Genomic DNA, 7,976 nt, shown 5'->3' on the forward strand with positions numbered 1-7,976 from the left:
GTTTATTCACTTGATTATACATGTACATGTATTGATATTGGTTATCATATTAATTGATAGAAAATCATTCATATGCTTAAAAATTGTACGACTTATCTTTAGGCCTTAATTTATTCACATAAAAATATCTCTTTTAATAATTGAACATGTACATGTATTGATATTGGTTATCATATTAATTGATAGAAAATCATTCATATGCTTAAAAATTGTACGACTTATCTTTAGGCCTTAATTTATTCACATAAAAATATCTCTTTTAATAATTGAACATGGGCGCTTCACAAATAATATGGTTTACAATTTTCATTGACATTGAAGCTTGCTATATCAAGATAAACTAAATTACAATTAAAATCCTTATCAAATGTTGCTTACTATTTTCTTTAATAACCTGTCATTTTTATAACTAGCGTACCTAGACTCTTTATGCAATGTTTATCTATTTCATCTAATATTTTATTATCATTTACCTGCCTATGAAGATAACACGAATGGCTACTAAAAATATTTAAAATTAACTTATCCTGAAATAAACGTATACGTATATGTTATTTATACAGAGAAAATTGACACAAAACTCAATGTAGAATTTATACTTATTTATTGTGGCGAGTATTGGCCGTGGCATGATACAAAATTGTGGGACGCCATTTCAATTGGGCGAACCCACCAAATTCAAACATCAACAATGTGTGTTTCTTTTTTCTAACCGTCCCGGGTTAACCGCGGAGAGTCAGCACACATACAAATTGTTCAAATCAATCAATCAATCAATCAATCAAATCAATCAATCAATATGTCATATCTCAAATTCCAAATATCAAGCATATCAACTTATTTTATCAAATCTTGCATATCAAATATCATTAATATCTCAAACTTCATAGATCAAACATCTCAAACTTCAAATATCAACATTTTTCATATTTCAAACCTGTACTATGTAGTACAGCTCTAAAGTATATATTACTGTCACCAAGAGTAAGCTTATTAGCTTAGTTGACACTAGCATTAGCATTTCAACAAGGTGACAGTTTATTACAAGTTTCACACAAACATTCAGTTATCAGTTGACTTGGTGTGCGCAGACGCTAAACACTAATATCTTCTCCTTGAAAAAGTGCCACGACGGTTTCTTTTTGGTCAAACTATCAATCCTATAATCGACCATATGCTACCAATTGCATTTTATAAACGATAGCAAGTTTTACAATTTTGCAACACTATTCAGTACGCATATTGCACAGAGACAGTTAAATCACGTTTAGCACAATCCTTAAAGCTGGCAATGGGCTTCATGTGGGCATCATTTGGTAGATTCTTCACTTCTTCTCCTTAGACAGCACCAGGATATTTTCTATGCATGGGTATAAGGTCTTCATCTCGGACGTGCAGATCAAAGCTAATTCACTGCAAAATAAAGCAAAAAACCAAGCAGCAGAATATCATTCTTAGAGAAAATGGAACATTCAAAAAAGGTAGTGGGTGGGCGGGTTTTAAAGTAACAAAACAATATTTCATGTATTTTTTTGCAAGCAATTGTTATGCGTCTTTACCTTTGAAAGGTCCAGGAAAAAAGGAATGTGAAGAACAAACCCGACCAGTTATATACTACACTTGATGTGTCAACCAAACCCGACCCTTAAAAGCCAACGTTCAAATAACAAATACTTGGGACCTATAAACTAGTATATAGGTCCCTTCAAATATACTTTTCTCGTAAAATAAAGGCATCTATTTTGTATACACAAATAGATGCTATTATTTATACAGAGAAAATTGACACAAAACTCAATGTAGAATTTATACTTATTTATTGTGGCGAGTATTGGCCGTGGCATGATACAAAATTGTGGGACGCCATTTCAATTGGGCGAACCCACCAAATTCAAACATCAACAATGTGTGTTTCTTTTTTCTAACCGTCCCGGGTTAACCGCGGAGGGTCAGCACACATACAAATTGTTCAAATCAATCAATCAATCAATCAAATCAATCAAATCAATCAATCAATATGTCATATCTCAAATTCCAAATATCAAGCATATCAACTGATTTTATCAAATCTTGCATATCAAATATCATTAATATCTCAAACTTCATAGATCAAACATCTCAAACTTCAAATATCAACATTTTTCATATTTCAAACCTGTACTATGTAGTACAGCTCTAAAGTATATATTACTGTCACCAAGAGTAAGCTTATTAGCTTAGTTGACACTAGCATTAGCATTTCAACAAGGTGACAGTTTATTACAAGTTTCACACAAACATTCAGTTATCAGTTGACTTGGTGTGCGCAGACGCCAAATGGCTGCAAGTTGGCACAGCTTGCAGTCACCCCACACATTGGGGGTAGCAAAGCAAGTCAACTGTTCCACGACCAACACTGCCAAGACCCCCCTTCCCAGCTAGATACTTGCACACATCTTGATTCCTAGATGTGCAAGTCCTTCAGCAGACTTAGAATAAAGTATTCTGAATTTCCCTTAATTTAGAAAAGGTTTTACATATCAAAATATGATGTATCTCACCTTAGATTCCTCAATGCCTAATAAAGCTTTGGTCTTGTAGAAACTTACCTGTCTATCAATTCCTTCTGAAGTGTCTGAGCAACCTTGCAATGCTCTATACCACCATTTCCCCCCTTATTCAAGGCAAGTTGGATATAAATGGTTGTAATAAATCAAAATTAAAGATCTTTGGTTTTTTTTAAACCAAATAAGGGAAGTTTAACTCCAGAGAACTACCTATATCACAATTCCTGTTTAAAAATTGCTAGGAAAGCCATGTCCTGCTGTTTGAAAAAACCAAATTTTATAACTCCGAAGGTGACAAATTCAATCTCTAATTAGCCAATTTAAGCAGAGCAATTTCAAATTCTTAATCATATTCACTTACAAGAAGGTATAACACTACTTACAGATGGTTACAAATGCCTGTGAAAGACAATATTATCATTTTGGAAGCATACTGATCTTGTTAAATGATATTTCTACAAAAGATACATTACCTGATACTTGTCACAAATTTACTAGTATTCCAATTTGTATATCATGCTTACCAACTAAGCTTCTATGAAGAAATTTGGCACTTTATTGATGCCATTTTAAAACTAGGATTTTAATGGCTGCAATTTCATTTCCCATGCTTGCAATACTAGGGTACTTGTCTTACCTTATTTATGTGCTAATTGACCAAGTCCCTTCCCTCTTACATAGATTCTTTCAATAAATATTATTAATGCCTGTGATACATGTTTGTGCATCTGAGCTCTACAGCTTTATATGACCACATTGTTCCACTGTGTAGCCCAAAAAGCATAGCAAAGTCTAAAATTCTCTAAGGTATAGATGTTTGATTATTAATTACATCAAATGGAAATATTTTATTTTATTTATTTATTTACTCATTCAATTATTTATTTTATTCCATATGCAATGAGCCTTAATACACATATTAGATGGACTGCTATCAATATGTACTTGATCCTTCTTAATAGTATTTTGATTAAAAACCTACACCAAGTGAAACTCGTTCTAAATACAAGCCCAAGGGACACTGCACATTCTTAGGTTTAAAAAACCGCATAATAAGAACAAAAATACAAAATATAATATAAGCACCCTGTGAGGAACTTCGATAGCCCAAACATCCTAAAAATTAAGCCAAATGCATATTCAAGTTGACTAACCAGTATAAAATTCCAAAAACATATAAACTTCCTGTGAGAACTCTTCTGAAAAATAATTGATACACTGTTATGGATTTAATGAACTTGCCCAATTGGGTCACTTCTTGTGTATAAATATAACCAAATAGTTTAAATAAGACCATATATTCAATATGCAACATACATTCTGTTGCATGTCCTATAAGTTTACTTGGATAAGAAGTAATTGTAATTTAATTTGGTATTTCCAACACTGCTATCTTTAATAACCTGAACTGATGATGATCTGGAAGGTCATGTCTACCTACATCTCAAATATCCAATATCTCTACTGAAAGGTTTTCCTGATCCCAAAAGTTTAAGAAAATGAGATTTGTCTGTACATTGTCTTTCTTTTTAGCTTTAATTATTAAAAACCAAAATATATTCATTTTAAATGATTACAAAACATTCTTTACATTTCTTGGACTGCATATTGCAATTTCCAACATTTCATTTTAACTTTATTGGATCAAACAAAGCTATCCAAGTAATTCCAGTCTTAGGCAATGGATGACTTTTGGTTAAATACAAGTATATTTTTATTTTCCTTTTCATTCAAAAATTATTATGAATTGAAACATTATGTTGTTTAAAAATGAACATGCCCCCTTCCTCATTTTCCCCTTTGTATCACTATATTTCAATGACCATTTTGTTTCCAATTTAATTAATAGCTAGCAAATGGAATCAATAACAGAAAGCTCCTAAAAATACAGACTTGAGAAAGGCACATTCCAGAGGATAATTGCTCCCTGACCCCAAATTAAGATCTCATTGCTTCTTAAAGTCATCTAATATAATGAGTAGGATGCCAAATTTCAGTGTAAGTCTAAAAAATTAAGACATGCAACTGATCTTATCACTTGCCTTATAAATATTAGGGGCTTTCACAACATCAGATTGTGATATTTCATGAATACAAAGAACTAAACTCAAGGAAAATTGGGTGAATTTAAATAACTATAACAAAACTCTACTCTGGAAAAGATATATGTACTTCATTCTCCTTTTTATTTACATTCATCACAAACTTGAGATATATACTATGCCAGCCTGAAGAATGTTGGCATTAATGCCCGATAGTTTTGAGCCATGTTGAAATGCCCAACAGTTCTGAGTCATGTTGTAAGTAATGCCTAATAATTCTGAGTAATGTTGTAAGTAATGCCTAATAGTTCTGAGCCAGATTGAGCCATGTTGTAAGTAATGCTTAGTATTTTTTAGTCATGTTGTAATTAATGCCTAATTGTTCTGATTCCTGTTGTATTTAATGCCCAATAGTTCTGATCCAGGTTGAGCCATGGAGCCATAGAGAGCCATGTTTTAGGTAATGCCTAGTAGTTTTCAGCCAGGTTGTCATCAATGCCTAATTGTTCTGAGCCATATTTTAAAATAATGCCTTAAGCCTAATAGTGCTTAGCCATGTTGCAAGTAATGCCTAATATTCCTTGGATTTAAAAGACTCAACAAATTCTATTCCTACAATCAAACAACATGTTGTAACAAAAAAATTGAATGTATTTATGTAATTTCACAAATAGAAATTTAATGAAAATGTGCAATGGGTATGACATATTCTTCTCATATAACATATATAAAAAATTAAGCTGCTGCATTATCTGCACCTAACATTACAAGAGCATCTCAAAACAATCTATAGGGTTATTTTGACCATAGTTTTAAACAAGTTTCAAGCAACCACAAGTTCTTATTTTGAAAGATACCAATGTTAAGTTTTAAGATTTGAGTGTAGATCTGCAGCTATTTTGGGAGATTATTTTATTGCAACTTAATTTTTTAAGATTTACTGGTTGTTATATTTAATTTCATTTTGTTTTCCACTTGATTTCTGGTACTTAGTTACTTTTTCCAGTTAGCCCCCCCCCCCTTTTTCTTTAAATTCTTTTTCAAAATCATTTCCCTCTCTAATCTTGAAAGTTAAAATTTAAAAAAAACAAATAGTTATTCCCCATTTTCAAAAGTGAGTTATCTCCCCTCAAAATCGGAACTCTTCTACACTAGCACAACTTCCGCGGACTACACGTTACGATAATCCAACAAAATAGTGATCAACTTACACGCTGCATTAAAAATTTTAAAAGAAGGAAACGGTTTGCAATTTTTTTTTTTAGATAATAAGCGATTTTATAAAGGGTCTGTTGCCCCCCCCCCTTTCTAGAAAGCTATACGAATTAGCCAGGCACGTATCATCGTCTTTAAAAGTGGGGGGGGGGGGGCAGCCAAAGAAATATGTTTTTTCTTACCTGGAAAAGTTGACAAGCAAAGAAAAACCTTGCCCAAAGTCGAAAAGCTACTTATTTCAGTACCAGTTCCTTGGCATAACTACATTTCCCTTATATAACTTTACCGTAGTATAAACTGTGTGTGTGTTGGGGGGGGGGGGGGGGTGGCAGCTTTTCAATGAACATTTTCAATAGAAAAAGTAAAACATGAATAACACTTGAGAAAAGAATGTTTTCCTTTAATTAACAAGAAATACGCTAGGAAATTATTGTATCTATTTCGTGTTTCTGCTGTCGATTCTCTGATCTAAAACAAAATGTGTATTTTCCTCGGGAATATGCATGTACGTATGCTTAGATCCTGCACTAAAACTTTGATTAAATGCAGCTCAGACTTTATACGACATATGTAACACGAATTCAGGTCGATGCTATTTTAATTAGTCTTTCTTCGTTACATGAGCACATGAGATTAAATTATTCATTTAGAATTCCATTCAAAGTTTTTAATACTATGCGTGCAGTGAATCAATTATTTTACAAATAAAAAATTCTGAAAACACGGTTAATTAAAATGAAATACACCAAATGTGTTCTTGTAAGTAAAAGTTCTATTTTATGACATACAATCGAGCAAAAACGCAGTTTCTTGATATCGGTCGCGGAAGACGAACTACTGCTGTATATGCAACAATTTCAGGGGTAAAACTGTAGATGGACATGTCATCAGTCTCCAAAAAATTCCTAGAGATGCAGAGAAGAAAATATGGCTGCAGCATGCTAGATTAATTCGTAAAAACTAAAAATTCTTACATTTGTTCTGCACATTTTGTAAATAGTGATGATCAGTATGCAGAACATCCACTACCGAAAATTTGTTTATTATTTTATTTATTTTTTTTATTTATTTTTTTTTTTAAATAGGCCTATTCGAATATGCATCAGCATTTTATCAGTAATTTGATTCTTTTCTTTTTTTGTAAGGGGGGGGGGGGGCGCACACAGCGCCTTATTATACTACTATACAGATTAATACAAATCCAGAAAGAGACAATGAGTGGGCAATTTAAAAAAATATGAATCAGTTAAGATTTCTTTTTATTCACAAACACAATAACATTTTTCCATATGACAGAGGCATTACACCATGAACATGTTTACATCAAGAACGTCCGCGGAAGTGACTTTATTTATAGCGCATGCGTATTAAACACAGTAAAAGAGTTCCCTTCAGGGGAAATAACTCACCTTTTGAAAATGGGGAATAGAAGCAACATCAAAAGCTATGCTGGCAGACATTGCTTATAATTTGGTGTCAATCTACAGTGGAAAAGACAATTCAAGTATACATGTATACACATTCAACTGACTAATGCAATGAAAAGGTATTTGATGTACCTGATATACTGGACTGTGAATCTGTTATGATACTTATATTCAATGTCTGGTTTTCCAAACGATTTCAAGATAATTTTCTATGCTTTTCTTTGACTTGTAGTCTTGTATTTGGGTCCATGTCCACGAGAAGCTCCGACCGAGTTTCCTTATTGTTGTTCACATGCATAAGACATATTCTAGTTTGCATTTGCCGGGTTTCGAAGCAGTATGAAACAAAAATAAAGTTATCAATGTTAATACCCAACATTACATCATTGTAAAACAATACAAACGTACAAGTAAACGATTTTTTAGTATAACCGCGTGCGCGTCGTCTGCTTTGTATAATGTTTGAATCCAATCTCATCCGTCATAATTATTGCACATCGATAGTAATAAAAGCGTAAAAATGGTTTAGAACAATGCATAAATGGAAAATTATACGATTTTTTAAAGTAACAAAACAATATTTCATGTATTTTTTTGCAAGCAATTGTTATGCGTCTTTACCTTTGAAAGGTCCAGGAAAAAGGAATGTGAAGAATAAACCCGACCAGTTATATACTACACTTGATGTGTCAACCAAACCCGACCCTTAAAAGCCAACATTCAAATAACAAATACTTGGGACCTAT

General features: G+C 32.6%; 1 long non-coding RNA gene across 1 annotated transcript; it reads right to left on the reverse strand.

The window, feature by feature from the left end:
- Positions 1–585: 585 nt before the first annotated feature.
- Positions 586–7,969, reverse strand: LOC134248591 (uncharacterized). The gene is made up of 2 exons (XR_009988078.1): positions 7,363–7,969; positions 586–1,413 (listed from the first exon to the last, which is right to left on the reverse strand). It is a non-coding gene; the product is annotated as an uncharacterized LOC134248591 (long non-coding RNA).
- Between the last annotated feature and the right edge of the window lie 7 nt (positions 7,970–7,976).

This window comes from Saccostrea cucullata, unplaced genomic scaffold, assembly GCF_032062105.1.
Source record: "Saccostrea cucullata isolate Sc308-1 unplaced genomic scaffold, CSIRO_AGI_Scuc_v1 ctg20333, whole genome shotgun sequence".
In the NCBI taxonomy this organism is placed as follows: domain Eukaryota; kingdom Metazoa; phylum Mollusca; class Bivalvia; order Ostreida; family Ostreidae; genus Saccostrea; species Saccostrea cuccullata.